The 16,064-nt window shown below is 39.7% G+C and overlaps 1 long non-coding RNA gene across 1 annotated transcript; it reads left to right on the forward strand.

Annotated features, from left to right (window-relative positions):
• Nucleotides 1–481: 481 nt before the first annotated feature.
• On the forward strand, nt 482–8,698 carry LOC122461860. Its single transcript, XR_006284078.1, has 4 exons — nt 482–698; nt 1,038–1,135; nt 2,187–2,332; nt 2,468–8,698. It is a non-coding gene; the product is annotated as an uncharacterized LOC122461860 (long non-coding RNA).
• The last annotated feature ends 7,366 nt before the right edge of the window (nt 8,699–16,064 follow it).

Consider the following 16,064-nt stretch of genomic DNA (forward strand, 5'->3'; position numbering starts at 1 on the left):
AATGAAGATAGATTTTAAAAATGATTCCTTTTTAATTTTATGCATGTAGTCTGAGTATGTCATGCACTTTTTATTTCACTCAAAATAATAAGCACAGAATTAGAGACATTTAGGATAGAGAAGACCTTTTTGAATATTCCTTTGCCAGTATATTATCGTTCCCTACAGTTTTGTTCAGTCTGGTTTTCTAAGAGTTAAGTGATTGTGTTTCTACCACTTCCCTAGAGGCTGTATTCTACAGCCTAATGAATATTACTCTCAAGGTTTTTCCTGATATTGAGAATATATTTTTTCCTTTCCTCTCATTAGACCTAGATATACATGTGTATTATACTAAAAATTCCTTGTTCTCAGTGATGTTTATTACCTTTAAATATGTTGTATCTGTAGGTTATTGTGTTGCTCTTTTGCCTTCAATTAGCTAAACTATGCATATTTAACTCAACCTTTCTTTCCATGTGATACAGGAATGGTATGCAACACAAGAGACACACCTACTTTAGGTGACTACCTTCTCACTAACAACACCCTTCTAGTTCAGGTTAACCTTTTTATAGGTTTCACCTCCCCCCACTCCACCTCCCAGTTGCCATTGCAGGGACTGTCCCTTTACATTCAGGAGAGCTGAGTAGCTGTGGCCCTAAAGCAGCCATTTTCTAAATGGTTACTGTTTGCTACAGTTTCCTTTCTTTCAGCAGGTGAGTACTAATTTCTGGTATGTTTTCCCTTTCTTATTCCCAAAGAGAGGGAGCACATTTTGACATTACATATTAGTTCCGTCAGTCCCTGATTCATTTCTGTTGCTCTTCTCTGAACTGCCTCCAATTTCTCAATATTATGCTGGTAAAATAGTGTCCATAAATGAATACCATATTCCAGGCACAGTCATTCTTGAGCTATATAGAGGGGGACTTTGTTTGCCTTGTGAGGTGATCCCTTTCTGTATGTAACGCAAAATCATATTGACTTTTGCTTGCATTTGCCTCTATATCACATTTCATGCTCATGCCTGATTTATCGCCTATTCTTACACTTAGGTATCTTTCAACCTTACTACTTTCCAGGCTTCTAACACCAATTAAGTACATGTTTTGGATCATTTTCCTCTCAATATACTGACTGGCAGTTTTTCAAGGTGAATCAAATTTTATTTCTACTCGGACGTCTGATACCTTTAAGTCCTCTTGTAGTATTTTTCTGCCTGACTGACCTTTGCAGCTCCACCTCATATAACTCTTTTCCTCTTTGCTACACTCCATGGTATATCTGGGCTATGCTTCACTTTATAAGTACTGCTTTTAGTTATGTTTTAACCTGCCCCTGTGACAGCTGACCAATGAACACTAAACACTTAATGTTCAGTATTGTTGACTGGCATTCTCCTTAGAGTGGATGAAGGAAAACAATTCATAGATTGAATAGCTGCATGAAACAAGCTATGCTGCAGTCTAAGGCCATTTGGTGGGGGAGGGGCATTTTGTCCCCCAAACCTATGCTTAGTTTACTGTATAATGTTTGTTTACCTGAGCCGTGTTCAGAGAGGGTGAATGCTCTCTTAGTGGATAACAACAATTCTTATAAATACTAAGTTTTCATTGCACTCTCCTTAACTGTGGATTTGGTTTCTTTGATGTTTCTGTTCAGTAAAATGGTTCCTTTAGATAACCAGTAGCAATTTGCCTGTCAAATAAATAGTTAATCCTGAAAAGGATTTATGCTTAATAACTCCACTGCAGCTTTATGCAGTCACAGTCCTGTCTGAAACACTGTTTGCTGGTCTGGTTAGGATTTTATAGGAGCTTTTGAAGATCCTGATTTCAGAAAAGCATCCTAGGTTACAGAAGCTGAAGGAGTTGTATATTACATAGGATTTTTGAGTTCAGTTATTTCCACTACTCTGGTCTTTCCAGTAACTGGAGCAGAATGAATCCTACTTTACCTTAATGCAGCTGGGGGAATACTTTTCATTTACCTTTAGTCTATCAAGAGGGAGCTATGAAAAATTGAAAGCCACAGCATTTTCCAGGGGATAAAGCTTTCAATATTATTTTAAAATAATTCCTATGGATTTCAGCTGTTAACTAGTCAAAAATATTCTTGGATGTATGCAAAATGTTTCTCACATGGTAATTTATTTCTGATAAAGAAACAGACATTCCTTGTGTATTTTTTTTTTTTTTTTTTAGATTCTTAAGAAGTGTGTACTCAAAAGACCTCATCATCACAAAGTCTGTTTCTATGCAACTGTGAATGAAATGTCACAGCCCCTCATGCTGTACATGCAGCAAAATGTAAACAATGGAACTCTTCCCTCCCCACCCCCTATCCCCAAGTAAGTGGTAACACGTAATTTTTCTTCAACAAAGCAGTTACAGTTTGAGGTTTTTCCTGTTGATAGTAAAAACAGACTTGCTCCACTATACATTTCTGATCCCCTATTTCTCTCTCTCTCTCTCATTTTTTTAAGGCACTTAAAAATGAAGGCGGGCAATGAAGTGTTCTCATTCATGGATTCTGGGAACCTCCCAATTATTTTGGTCAGTTGCCTTGTAGTTGTAACATATACATGAGCACCTTGAATTGGTTCTCTTGAAGGCATATGAATTTCTAGAGCCATCGAAAGACAGACAAAAACATCCTCCCACAACTTCTGTGGCATCACAATCAAGGATGATGGAAAAGGATTATAACAACACAGAGATATGGAAAGTGCACAAAATCTGAGCATTTAGGATGCTCCCTACAGGCTTTCTTTAGATGGCATTTTTCTCTAGAATTTAAGCTTTTGGGTGTTTTAAAATACTGTATTTCTAATGCATAGAAATTAATCCAAATCAAGCTTCATATTTTACAGGAGGGGCTGAAATCCAAACCTGGATCTGAAGCTCAGATTTGCAAATGCCTCCTATCCTGATAAAGGGCAAAACCAAATTGCGGATTCAAATACTCCTGAAATTTGGGATTCAAAGGCCAGATCTGAATTTGGGGACTTGACCATATATGTATTAATCACCAAATTCTGCTGTCAGATGAGTGCACATCAGAATATAAGTGCTCCATCAGACTGAAATAAGAACACAAAAGGCCAGGTTGTGTCATTTAGCCACTTACTCATTCAGGGTGTGGTGAGGAGCCACCTCTAGGGGAAAGCATAATTTCCTCGACAGCATGTAGAACAGGAGTGAGAATGATGTCTTTCCCCTGGCATGCCCAGTCTGTGGTGTGAAGCAGGGAAGGGACCCTCCTCCCTGTCCAATCTGGGATGGATTGTTCCACTGGGAGACAGCCCTGCACTCCCCAGAGAACAGGAATTGCTGTCGTCTGTAGCCCTTGTGTAGGGAGGGTGGGGGCCAACTGGGGAGGTTACCCCCAGCCCATACACCTGAGCAATGGTGAGGGGCAATCTCCATAACAGAAATGTTATTTCCATGGGGTTTTCAGTGTGAAATCCTATTATTATCCTTACCAACTACATATTGTTAGCCGGAAACATCCCATTTGAGGTGTTTATACAGTGTGATGGGGTGTGCTTGTCACATCTTAACATTCCATCCATTTTAAATGGAATTCAACTCCAATGATTAAAGATATGGAGGGACTGATTTAAGGGGTAAGATCTAAAGAATCAAATATGTATAAAATAGCTAAATAGTGTCAAAGAAGAAGATATGACAACTGTCAACAAGCAGTTGAAAGGTGTGACTGCCAAGGAGGGAGATGAATTGTTTATGATGCTTCAAACATGCAAAGGTAGAAGTAATGAGGTAAAATTAACCAAAAGAAAAATTTTGACAACCTCTCAGGAAAATGACTGGAACATTATCTCCTGGGAAGGGTCAGGAGCCATATATATCACTGGAGCCATATATAAATAGAGACTGGAGATGGACAGTAATCTGGATCTGTGTTAAATTTACACAAAGGATCAAAGTTCAGGTTCAAAGCTGATGTAATAGAAAGGATGGAGCTGGGATTCGATGTCATTGAAGTCTTGCATTCTGTTCTTACTCACATTCCAAAATGATAGAAATCTGTTGAGATTAGCTGTTCTCACCAGATGTCTCCCATTTTGTGTAGATTTTATTCCATGCTTAAAACTGGAATCTTCATGGAAGTAACCATATGCCCTTTCTCTTACAGAATTGAGCAGTTTTCCAGATCACATTAGGAATTCTCTCACTAGGCATGGTTTCCCAGAGCCCAAAGAAGCCCTCCTCATATTTGAGGCAGCTTCCTCTGGGCTCTGGAATACCCAATTGTTTCAACTTTCCCCGCCAGTGCCTGAATATGCTCTTTATATGCATAAAAACATAACACTGTTCACCTGGGAAGCAGGAGAAAGACACTGGGGAGCCAGAGGGGTGAAGAGGGTACTGGGGATCCACAATGGGATTGTGAGGACGCACCATGATGACGACAATCACTTTCTCCCTGCTTGATGTGGGAGGGGTGAGTGTCATAGAAGTCTCTGGTCATTGTGCATCTTAGGAGATGTAGTCTGGTCAGAGAGCCTTACCCACAGCGGAGAATGGGAGCAATAAGGTACTCAAAGTGAAGACGACACAGAGCAGTGCAAGGGATGGAAGAGGCCTCTGAGCTGACCCTTGAAAAAGGAAACCTTCTTAGTGGCTGATGGGTTGAGGAGAGAGGACAGTAAGCTGTCAGTCTGCCAAGATAACCTGAAACCACAGGAAAGAAAGGGCAGTGTTTGCGGCACAGTAGTTGGTCAGTAAGCGAGAGGCCTTGAATCAAACGGTTTCCAAATCTTATTGCAGTAGTCAGGAGAAGAGCCTACGTCACATGACTTCCCCGCCATCAGCTCTAACCTGCATACACCTTGTCTCTTGAAGGCATAACTGCTACCTTTCATTCTAGATACTTGCAAATTTGCATGCCATGTTACATCTGCACATGATAATTAGTAGAAACCATTATTTCCCAGGGAAACAATGAGAATTGGAGTCAAATGCTCCTGGGCTATTATACGGGGTAATGCTTTTGTTTTAGCTTCTAACAGTGTGAAATTTACCAGGCCTCACCATCAGCTTTTGGCAGAACTGATCTCCAGTAATTACCAATTTCCCTACAATAACCCATTAAATTAATAAGAAAAACAACATGGTGGGCTTCATGGATTTAAAAAATAACAAGCTCCAAAACTAAACCTGATGGCCCAGCTTGGCAGTCTAACAGCAATGCAATGTACTGTTATAGTTCTCAAAGGTTGGAGCTCAGGGCCTGAGTTTCCTGGGTTGGCAGAAGCTGGAAGTATGCAGATGAAATTCATTCAGTCCATGGGGAATGGGAGCATTCTGTATTGTTCTTAAGTGACCTCTTTTCTCTGATTCAGTTGTAATATTGATACACCACAGAGACAGCTGCCTCCTGCCCTCCTTCTGAGGCAGGAAATTAAGTTATCTCTCTGAAGTACCTTTGAGGATGTGGAGGATAAAAGGGGAAAATGAGGGAATCCAAAATTATTTCAAAGGGGACAGGAAAGAAGGTTAGGGAGTTGAGCTGGTCTTTCATAGTCTGATTCTCTATCATATCAAAGGTGGATTATATCACTTTTCACAACTGCCCAGGTTCAGTGAGGGTTTTGATGGGGAAGGGAAAATGTCTTCTTTTGATTGATAAAGTGTTGGCTGCTCTGACAAGTAAGACATTAGACTTCATGGACTGCAGGTCCAGTGTGGTGTAGCATTATTTTGTTCCTCCACCTACTCCAATTATTTAATCATATGGGCCTTTTAAAATGTGAAAATGCCTTGACCCAGTTTATCAGTAGTTCTTGTAATACAAGAGATTTTCTCTCAACATCCCTCATACAAATTAAGATTTTTTTCTCTTTATTCGATAGCTTCCCCCCCCCCCCCCCCGGCATATTAAACTTATGTGTTTGAAAATGACTTATGTACTTTATGGAAATAAATCATTTGCAAGCAATATCATGCCTAAATCGGTCTCCTATGACAACTGAGTCATTTGCAGCCCCGCAGAATTAGAATTGACACTAAAAGCACAGGATGATTTAAGGGAAATGACAGACTTGTGCTCCTGCAGTGGTAAAATACTATATATTTTAAGAGAGAAAAGGGCCTAGAAGAGTGCATATCTCCACATTTCTTATTCACCTTTAAGAACCTAAAGACACTTGTGTAAAGTAATATTATATGTAGTTTTAAAAAGCAATACCTAATTAACATTAGATTTTTAGCATCTAGGACGCATCAGTTAGCCATTTTTTTCCCCTATACAAACCATGCTATGGACATTTGTGAATGTGCAGCAGCAGCGCAAATAACAGAGATGACACAAGCAATATGGGAACAGACAAGTGGTCCTGTGCTAATAGAGAGAGATCATGATGATGGAGATGAAATGTTTGGTCTCTGTGGGCAAGGTAAAGATACAGAGTGCTTGTTATGTTAATACCCTCTATTGTTTGGTTTCTGGAGCCTCACTGGGTTTAACTTGGAAGTACTCTGCTTGCTTGTAACATGTGCAAAATGGCACCTGGTGTCTGAGACATGCAGCCTGGAGCCTATATTCTCTGGCCAAATCATTTGCTGCAAAATCTGCCCTTTGCTCCAGATGAATTAAAACTGGAGGCTACTTTTTAGTCTGGGCACTCCTTGGCTCATTATGCCTGTCCTTTTCCACTCCCCAAACCTCCGCCCAGCCTGCCTTTAAGCAAATTTGAGTGACTAATTAGGTTTGCTTACCCCTTTGTTTGCTGATGACTCCCTTTCAGAGCCTGCTTCTTTTTCACTGGCTGGACTATTGACCTTCTTTGGATTTTTTACCATCTAGCCTCCTCCATTTTAACAAAGGTGGAACATCTCATTCTCTGTAGTTTAGCTTCCTTTGTTTCTACCTCTAACTTCACCTAACAGTCCAGCATCTCCACCTTTTCCCTTCAGCTTTTATTTTGTCCCCTTGTAGTCTTTGTGCATAAAGAGGAACATAGCACATCAAGCTGTTGGGATTCTTCAATGCTATTCTTTACAAGTGCTATTGCTTCCTTAATTCAGAATCTCTTGTTACTTGTTGGAACCTATCAGTTTCAAGGGGCCTGATTCTCTTCTCACTGCACCTGTGCAAATCAAGAACAGCTTCATTTAAGCCAACAGTGCTACATGGCTGTAAAACCAGGGTAAGTCAAGTGAAAAGAGAAATAAGGCCAAGATTTTTTGCAACGCCTCTGTTTGCAATCTCCTGTCCATTGTCTAACTAACATTTTCAGTTATCTGTACTTAGTACCACTTATCTCTGTTAGTAGGTTACCATTCTGTGCCTAACTCCCACTTTGAGCAGTTTACCTTTTTTGTGTGAATTCATCCTGTTGTGGGCTTTCCTCTTAGTTGACCCGTTAGAACTCATGCTGAATGACACCTCCTTTCTAAATGTCTGAAATGGGTCCTGCAAGCATGTAACTAGAGGGGCAAGACATGGAATATTGCTGAACATTAGAGGATGGAAGAAGGTACAAACTAAAAATAGGCCCCAGAGCATAATTAAGAGGATCTGAGAGAGTCATACTGCCAAGTGAACAGAATGTCTGGGAGTACTATGAAGGTGCCAGGTCTCTCATATGACCACTTTGTGAAAATCCTGGCCTCATGGAAGTCTATGGGCATTTTGTTATAGATTTCACTGTCGGAGTAGAGGATTTCACCATATCTCCATAGCCTAGCATTCCATAGATTTCTGCCCCCCCCCCCCCCCCCCCCCCCCCCCCCCCGGGCCCCGGTCTTGCCAGTTATTTGGTTTCCCCAAGCCCCTTTCTTTGAGAGAAAAATGCAAAAGAAACTCTGGTAGGTAAACCGCAATGTTTCTTGAGTATAATTCCCCTTCCCATGGGCTTTCCTCCAGGGAGGGAACATGTGGCCTGGTATTTTTAGTGAATATTTTTTATTTTGTGAGATAACATTTTAACAAATCAATTTTGTTACTGTGACTGTTAAGTACATTATGAAAAGATTATGCCAGCATTTGGTTTGTGTGTATTCTAAGTATAGTTCTGGTTGTAATATTCATGCCCATGTAATTAAATGCTGTTTTGTTGCTGGAATGTAACATTATTGCCTCAGCCAGATAATTAGATAGGCTGTTCATATGTGACATGCGATTTCTTTGTCTTTGAGCTTTTGTCTCACTTTTGGGGAGCTAGGCTAAGTGCAACCCCTCTAAATCTGTTTGTTTAATAGACACAAACTTGAGACCAGTAGATGATAATATTGTATGTGGTGGGGGATGTAGCAATCAGGCTGATGCAAGGTTCCTAATATGATATACCATGGTTGCTGAAAGAGACTTCAGAAAAATATAAGGCTTCTGGGTTTTGTTTTCTTTTTACCTTTTTGACTGACCGCTTTTCATTTTTTAATTGAAAAAAGGGAAAAAATACAAAAGTAATTGTTGGAAAAAATATGCTAAATATCACATTGCTGGGGAAGCCACTTCTTTTAACGCTTGCTCATGCTTTCCATTATATATCTTGGCCCCAATTCTCTGTTTTGTCTGAGGCTGAGCTAGTCACAGGAAAGAAGGTAGCAGGCAAAGGTGACGTAAAGATTCTGGGGCTGACCAGCATAAGTCAGAGCTTCCTATGGATCCTTATAGATAGTAAAAATAGCTAGAACATAATTAAGTGTAGGCATGTCACCTTGGTATTTCTACCTACCCTCTTACCTACACTCCCCCAACCTACCCGTGCCACAGTCTATGCTCAGCACATTATGATTCTTTTCTTTTCTAACAACTTTTCCCTCTGCCTGGTTTATTTTGATTTTTTTTAAAGAGAATTAAATAAAAACATTTATGAAAAATGAATTTGCTGAGTGATTTATGTTCCAGAGGTTAATTGGTAACACGTAGGCAGAGTGGTTAGTTTTCACAACATGTTTTCCCTTTTTGTATGGTTCTTTTATAAAATATTATCACATAACATTTTTACTATGCAAGTTCCTTTACAAATCAGGAGAGTGACCACATCATTGATTTCAAAGGGACATTTTTTAGTAAAGGAATCTGTGGTTAGTGGAGTATCTTATCTGATAAGAACTTCATTCTCTGAGCAATTTGGGCATCAGTTTCATTATGTGATTTTTTTTTATTATTATGGATTATTTTATGAAACTGAGTTTCATTAAAATGAGAATGGCACATGCCTTCTTTGTTTGTTTTTTGAATAGCACTTTGCATAAAAATACTAGCTGGTATCTTAGATTGTGTAGAAAAATATTGTTTAATTAGAATACTATTATTCCTGGTTAACAATATCAAGGCCAAGTGCAAGTAGCAATGTTTTCATACAGAGGAGACAATTAGTCCATCTAGTCTGGTATTCTATCTCCAACAGCAATACTCAATACTTCAGAAGAAGACAACAAGATAAGGCCCCAATCAAAAGCTCACTGAGTCCTTCCATTGATTTCAATGCGTTTGGATACCTTTGGCACGCAGCCCACCAGGGTAAGCTTCCTGGGGGGCCGGGCCGGTTTGTTTACCTGCCATGTCCACAGGTTCAGCCGATCGCAGCTCTCAGTGCCCACGGTTCGCCATTCCAGGCCAATGGGGGCCGCAGGAAGCGGTGCGGGCTAAGGGATGTGCTGGCCGCCGCTTACCCTGGCGGGCCGCTTGCCAAAGGTTGCTGATCCCTAGATTAGGCTCTGACTGCATCTGGCCGACAATTCAGTACTTTACCAGAGGGGGAAGAGTCACTTCCAAGCCCACAGAGACCATCACTTTATGCTCTGAAAGGCCAAGCTGGTCATACATAAGGTGTCCAGAACTGGTGCCATATGTGATGAGGTGGTTCTTTTTATTTATATAATTTTACTATGTATTTTGTAATGTAATGCAGTTAAGAAGGCAAGAAAATGAAGAAGACAAAATATCTTTTAAAATAGGTTTTTTGTTTGATTGTTTTGGGGTTTTTTTGGAAAAAGTGTTATACTAAGTGGGGTAAAATATAGCTAAACAATTTTTAAGATTATTTTTAGATAATTTTGCAATTCTTGTTTGAATTCTGATTCTACCTAGCTTTACTTTTAAGCCCTAGATCATTTTTATCAAAACCTCTCTCCCAACTAGATAAGTGGCTCTTCCAGTTAAAACAAAGGAATGGGCTAGAAAAAGAAAAACAAATTGAAGACCTTCTGAAATTGTTCTTAAAATACTTTATAAAAAAGATATAAAAACCTAAAGTCTTCTAAGAATCATTAAATATTTAAAGTTCGGTTAGGAATAAAAAAAAAAATTAAGGATTTAAGCCTTTTAATCTTTTCATCTGCTCTGACGTGAACTCAAAGGCTTAATCATAGAAATGCTCGGCTACTTGCTGCTGATGCACCAGTCAGCTTTCCTTTCCATTATAGAGAGCATGGTAAGTAAGGCTAATTTTTCAAACTGACAAGTCACTTTTGAAAACAGTTTTAGCATGTTGGAATAAGTCTGCAAAATGTAAAGAATATGCTATTCTGAAGGAATATGGGAAATGTTAAGCTGATTTGTATTAAAAGAACAATTTGATTGGGGAAATTTCATAAGCATGTCATCTGACATTCTTGCTGTGTTCTAGAAACAAAATAGCAAGAAAAGGGTTGGGGGGGACTCAGGACATTTAAGGACAGAGTGCTTGTAAAGTGATAGGAGGAAATCATTTTAAAAGTTACCAATGTGCATTGTACATGGGCAAAGCAAGGAAGAAAGAAACAATGGGTGGTGTTATGGGATTCTCAAGGGTTTGTGCCCTTTAGGTGTAGTATGGCTGAGATTCTGTTAAGGACCTGATAATCTGTATCACTCCCATTGACTTCATCAACATTCAGTGAACTCCCATTGACTTCATCAAGACCAATAAGCCTGGCAATGCAAAACAATGTGACTGAAGTGGCTTTGAAAGCCCATCTCTTCATTCTGGGTATTCTCTTCATGTGCTTACCACCACTGTCTCTCTTAGAACCACAGTTCACCTTCTTACCCAAACTTTGGAGTGTATTGCACTAACCTGACTCCTTCACCTTGCCGTTTCCCAGCACTTAGTGTACATTTTCCCTTTATTAGCTGCTCTTTAAACAAGAGGCTGGATTGTTGCCTTCTGGCCCCTGCATGAAAAGCCACAGGATGGGATATTTTCCATTGCAGAGATTACCCCAAAACATGCTGGGGGTGGGGGAGCAGGGTTTACTTCCCTTTGGTAGAAGTTTAGGTGCCATCACCCATATTTCTGCCAGATTTGGGAACAAAGGTTCATTCATATAGAAGCCCTGTTTATCTGCACCTCTCCATGAAGCAACAAAAATCAGTTTCTTGAAAGAATTTGCCTTCCAATAAAAATGGAATGTAGTTTCACTCAATAGGTTTGGGGAAGTCTCTAAAGAAATTAGGTTGCTAATAAGGGCAGTCACTGAAGAGGTTTCACTGTAAGTGTAAGCAGGGTCTGAATGACTTCTCCCCGACAGCTAGCTGGGAGGGGGACAGACTTCAGGAGCAAACTGTATTTACATGAACACACCTACTCTGTTTAGATATCCAGCAGATAGAGAGATGTTGCTCAAAGTAATCAACTTTGGCAGGTGTTGGGTTACAAATCATGTTAGTATTGAATGCAGGGGTACTGAAATGCTGTTATTAATGTTGTTGTCATTGTTGTATGAATAAAGGGGAGCAGAACTGTACTTAACCTGTCCCAAATGAGGGGGTCACCCTCAGTTGAAAGAACCTCAATAAGCCAGGGACTCAAATCCAGACCCCTGTGACACTAAGAGGGGGTGGAGACTGGTGTGCCAGCCAGGAAGTGTGGACTCTCTCTAAGGGTCACGACTTTGGTTTAACCTGTTCTTCCCCACTGTTCAAAGAAAGAGCTAAATAGGCTTTATTAGGAGCATCTTTGTTATGTTAAAGTGCTCAAATGAGAGCTGAAATCACTTGGGATGGGGCAGTGTTTCTACCCAGCCTGCAAAGAGCTGAAAATTACTAAGAGACTGATGTGCAGAGGTCACAGCAGAGAGGCAGGTGGCATCAGAAGGTGACTGACAGCCAGCTAGCGAACTAGTGGCTGATGAGGCAATGAGTGGCTGGCAGGATGGCCAGCAGATAGGAACTGCAGATGGCAGGGCGGCCAGCCAGTGCAGGCACAAGCAAGGTGCCTTATTCCCCAGGGGGAGGTGAACTCACATATATGCACCTCTGAACCCTGGGTCCTCACTGACCAAGGAAAACCACTGTGAGTGGGGTATGGTGAGGGAGCAGAGAAGGGTACAGAAAATGAACTTTTGGTTGTGGAACTCAAGAACCTAAGGCGGAAGGCACTCCCCCATGCTCTCTGGAGTGGGTGTCCTGCTCACAGTGTTATGATTATGAATCCCACTTGTGGCATTTTCCCTAATTAATGTCAGGTGACTTCCCTCCTTTCATTAAAAGTTTCTTTTCTACACTCAGACTTTGTGCTTGCGAGTGGGGAAGTATTGCTCTCAGAGGTGCCCGGGGGTGGTGTGTAATTTTCCAAGGTTACTGGGTAGTGGCTTGAGTCAGTTCTCTGTTGTACTGTTGAAAAGGAACCCCTAGACATTGAACCTGGACCTGGTTGCTGCCTGCTCCACCTGGCAGACCGGTTACAAAAGTAATATAATCCTCCTGGTTAAAAACGTGATTATCTAGCATAGGACACTTGCACCACTGACTTCCTTGTAGTTCTGTTTCAGACCAGTTCACATGATGTTTCCAGATCAAGGTATTCACCTTCTATTCTCACTTTGTGTACTTGCCTCTATCCTGTGCCAGCTTCAGCTCTGAGGGACATCCACTTTCTATCCACCTCAGCACTGATAGGGGGGCTTGAGATGAAATCCTTTTTGTTGGAACCCATTTTTCCGAAATCTTGGAAGACTGTTTTCTGCAGTGATTATTTTACTGCATTTTGACTCTTTTTACAAATGTGGATGTTTTGTCTTTTGCTCAAACTGAAGTAAGCAAATAATTTTTAATGAATAATCCAATCTTGCAAACATTTATGTGCATACTGAGCCTTGGTGAAATCAATGCTTAAAGTTAAATATGTGCAACAAGTACCTTGATGAACCAGAGCCTATATAAGAAAATGGGAAATAGAATAACAGCTCATGAAGTAGGACTCAAAGATATTTATCTTTAAGACAATAAAAAGTGTACAAAAAGAAGCCAGATTTATGAAAAATTTCCCCATTACTGCTTGCCTAGGGAAAAGAGAGCATGGTGATATAAATTGTATAGATTTGTATTTCTCGTCCTCATTATCTGCCCGTGTTTCTGACTAGAACATTCCCAAACTGCATAATAGGCAAAACCCCTGTTGTGTGCCAGGAACCCTTAGCTGCTAATGAATGCTGATGTGGAAGAAGTGCTTGAGTAATTTTTCATGTAAAGAGGGTCTACAGTAGGTCAGTGACAAACATGAAAAAGAAGGCAAATGTTTAAAGAGAGTGATTTAGAAAGATAATTTGCATGATATTTTCTTTCTGTCAAACAAGAAAAGAAAAGCTTCTAAAAATGTAAGAGAAATAAGAGATTGCAACACTGTCTGTGTATGAAAAGCTACCAGAATCTGAATTGAAAGGTGACTTTTAAATCAATTAGAATCCTGCCCCACAATATAGTTTGGTTTTTAACAGTGTTTCAGTTCATGTAAGGAGTAGCACTCTTTTTTTTTTTTTTCCTTCTTTTGTTTGTTTATCTGTTTCAGATTTATATGTGAATCAGTCTAACATAAGGAAAGCACCTGGTAATATGGTTTACTGTGATGTACTTAAGGCCCCTGCTAGAGGAGTATGTTTGGATCCAGGGTTCTAATTCAGACTCATCTAATTAAAACTGCAGCCATTGTCTTTTGCTGAAAGGGTGTTATTATTTTTCTGTGAAAGTTTCATTCCTAAAATATAATTAATAATGCAAGAAATGCAGCTGTAATACTAGTGCAAACTTTCCCAAGGTTTTTGGAATCCATTTTCTGTTTGTTTGTGAAAGCAAGTCACATTCCTTAGCAAAACCTTTCTTGTTTAAATACTACAAAGTCATTGGAGGTGGTTTACTCAATACTCCAAAGTCTAATACAAGTCTCCTTGAAACTGGAAAGGTGACTAAGCCTATGATTATCCGCATTTCTCTTGGTATCTGTAGCATAACACTAAATTCAAAGATATTCTGATTATAATTTTTAATGATCAGAATAATTGCCTTTAGCTGCCTTTTACTTAATGGTCTATGCTCTGCATCAATATGCAGGTGAATTAAGTACATAACTCCCTCATGCCTTGAAATAAGAACAGACCTTAATGTCTACAAGCCTGTTTCAGTGTGGAGCTGAGTACCTTCAATTCCAGTTGACCGCAGTGGGTGTTCAGAGGACTCTCTGCATCCCAGGAGGCAACTCTGAATAAGAGCCCAAAATTGTTTAGACAAAGTCCAAGAACAAAGCAGTCTTATGACGTGAGCTAAGCATATCCTGCAGGACGGAGTTCATTATGGATTTCACTATGTGAACCCTCCACTTCAATTTGCATTAGGTTGAAAATAAATCAGTCCAGGAGAGTTTGCTGCTTGGAGGCCTGAATTCAAACTCTAGCATCCAAAAGGAACCTCTGTGTCTCCCTGCATATGTGGAGGAGGCCTTGGTATTCATCAATTGATCCCCTTCCCTCCAAAAAGGCTCCAGGAATCCACTATTTAACTTAGATGTCTTGGTAGAGGAAGATTGTGATTAGGGAGGAAATGCCTAGTAGTCTCCTCCTTACTTCTTCATATTGCCAGTTGACTTCTTCCTCAATCTTTGGACAGTTCACACATTTTGCACTATATGAAAATCTTTCGTCATTAGTTGCAGTATATTTCAGACCTCCAGCCCAGGCTGCCCTAGAGTAAGTGTGAAGTTCATTGTGAATGTTTCCCATGGAACTATTTACATCTTTTCCCCCCCCTAACTTCAAATAAACTGGTTGCACTGCAAACAGCTCGTATATCTTTAATAGATAATTGCGTGCTTGATCCTGAAAATGCAGAGGGTGTATGGCAGGATTGTCTCCCAAGTTTGTAAGACAGGATTATCCAGAATGTCATTTGCACACAAAATTGCATATAGATTTGATAGCACAGAAACCAAATGAAGCACTTTCTAAATGAAATAGTAACTTCTTAAATAAGTCACTGAAATAGCAACAAAAGATAATTTTTTGGTTTAACAGTGGCATTTATTCTTTACTTAGATTTCTGAGGCGGTTCCTTTAGCATTTTGTGAAATTACTTCCAAAATCAGTGTTTATGCCTCAAAGATTCATATCCTAGCAACTGTAGATACTTTAGAGATATAACCATAATAAACTATATATAACTATAATAAACTAATTCCTATTAAAAATCATTTATTTAAAAAAATTCCTCTGATCATCACCTGATATAAATCAATGTAGCTTCAGTGCATCTATTTAGAGTTACACCAGCTGAGGATCTGCTTACTAACTTCTGCATCTGAATAATAATAATTTGCACTCTCAAAGCATCTGCCATCTGACAACTAAATAGTCATAGTTCATTAATGTCTAGAAAGCTTCACAGCTCTCTATACAAATAGTTAAGTATTTTTATCCCCGTTTCACAGGTGGGGAACTGATGCACAGAGACTAAGGGCTCGTCTACACACAATTTTTGTATGGCTATAACTGTATCAGTTTAGAACCAGTAAATTTACAGAAATAAGTAATGGTAATAAAAGCCCCATTATACTGGTATAATTGTGTCCACACTAGGTGGTTGCACAATATTTACTATATTGTTTTTGAAATCAATGTAGTTAAAGTTGGTACAAAATCTGTGGTTAGAACAGCCTGAAGCAACTTACCTAAGACCACACAAAGGTATGTGCTCAAGCCAGAAACAGCCAGCTCTTTTGACTCCTGGTCCTGTACTTTATCTGCTAGACTGCCCTTCTTCAGGAAGATTAGATTTATTTATAAGACACCAAATCACACTACATTTACTCTTTTTTTTAGGATCCAAATAGTTTTTTATTCCTCTCTCTTCATAATGGT

The sequence above is a fragment of the Chelonia mydas genome, chromosome 9 (assembly GCF_015237465.2).
Source record: "Chelonia mydas isolate rCheMyd1 chromosome 9, rCheMyd1.pri.v2, whole genome shotgun sequence".
Lineage (NCBI taxonomy): Eukaryota > Metazoa > Chordata > Testudines > Cheloniidae > Chelonia > Chelonia mydas.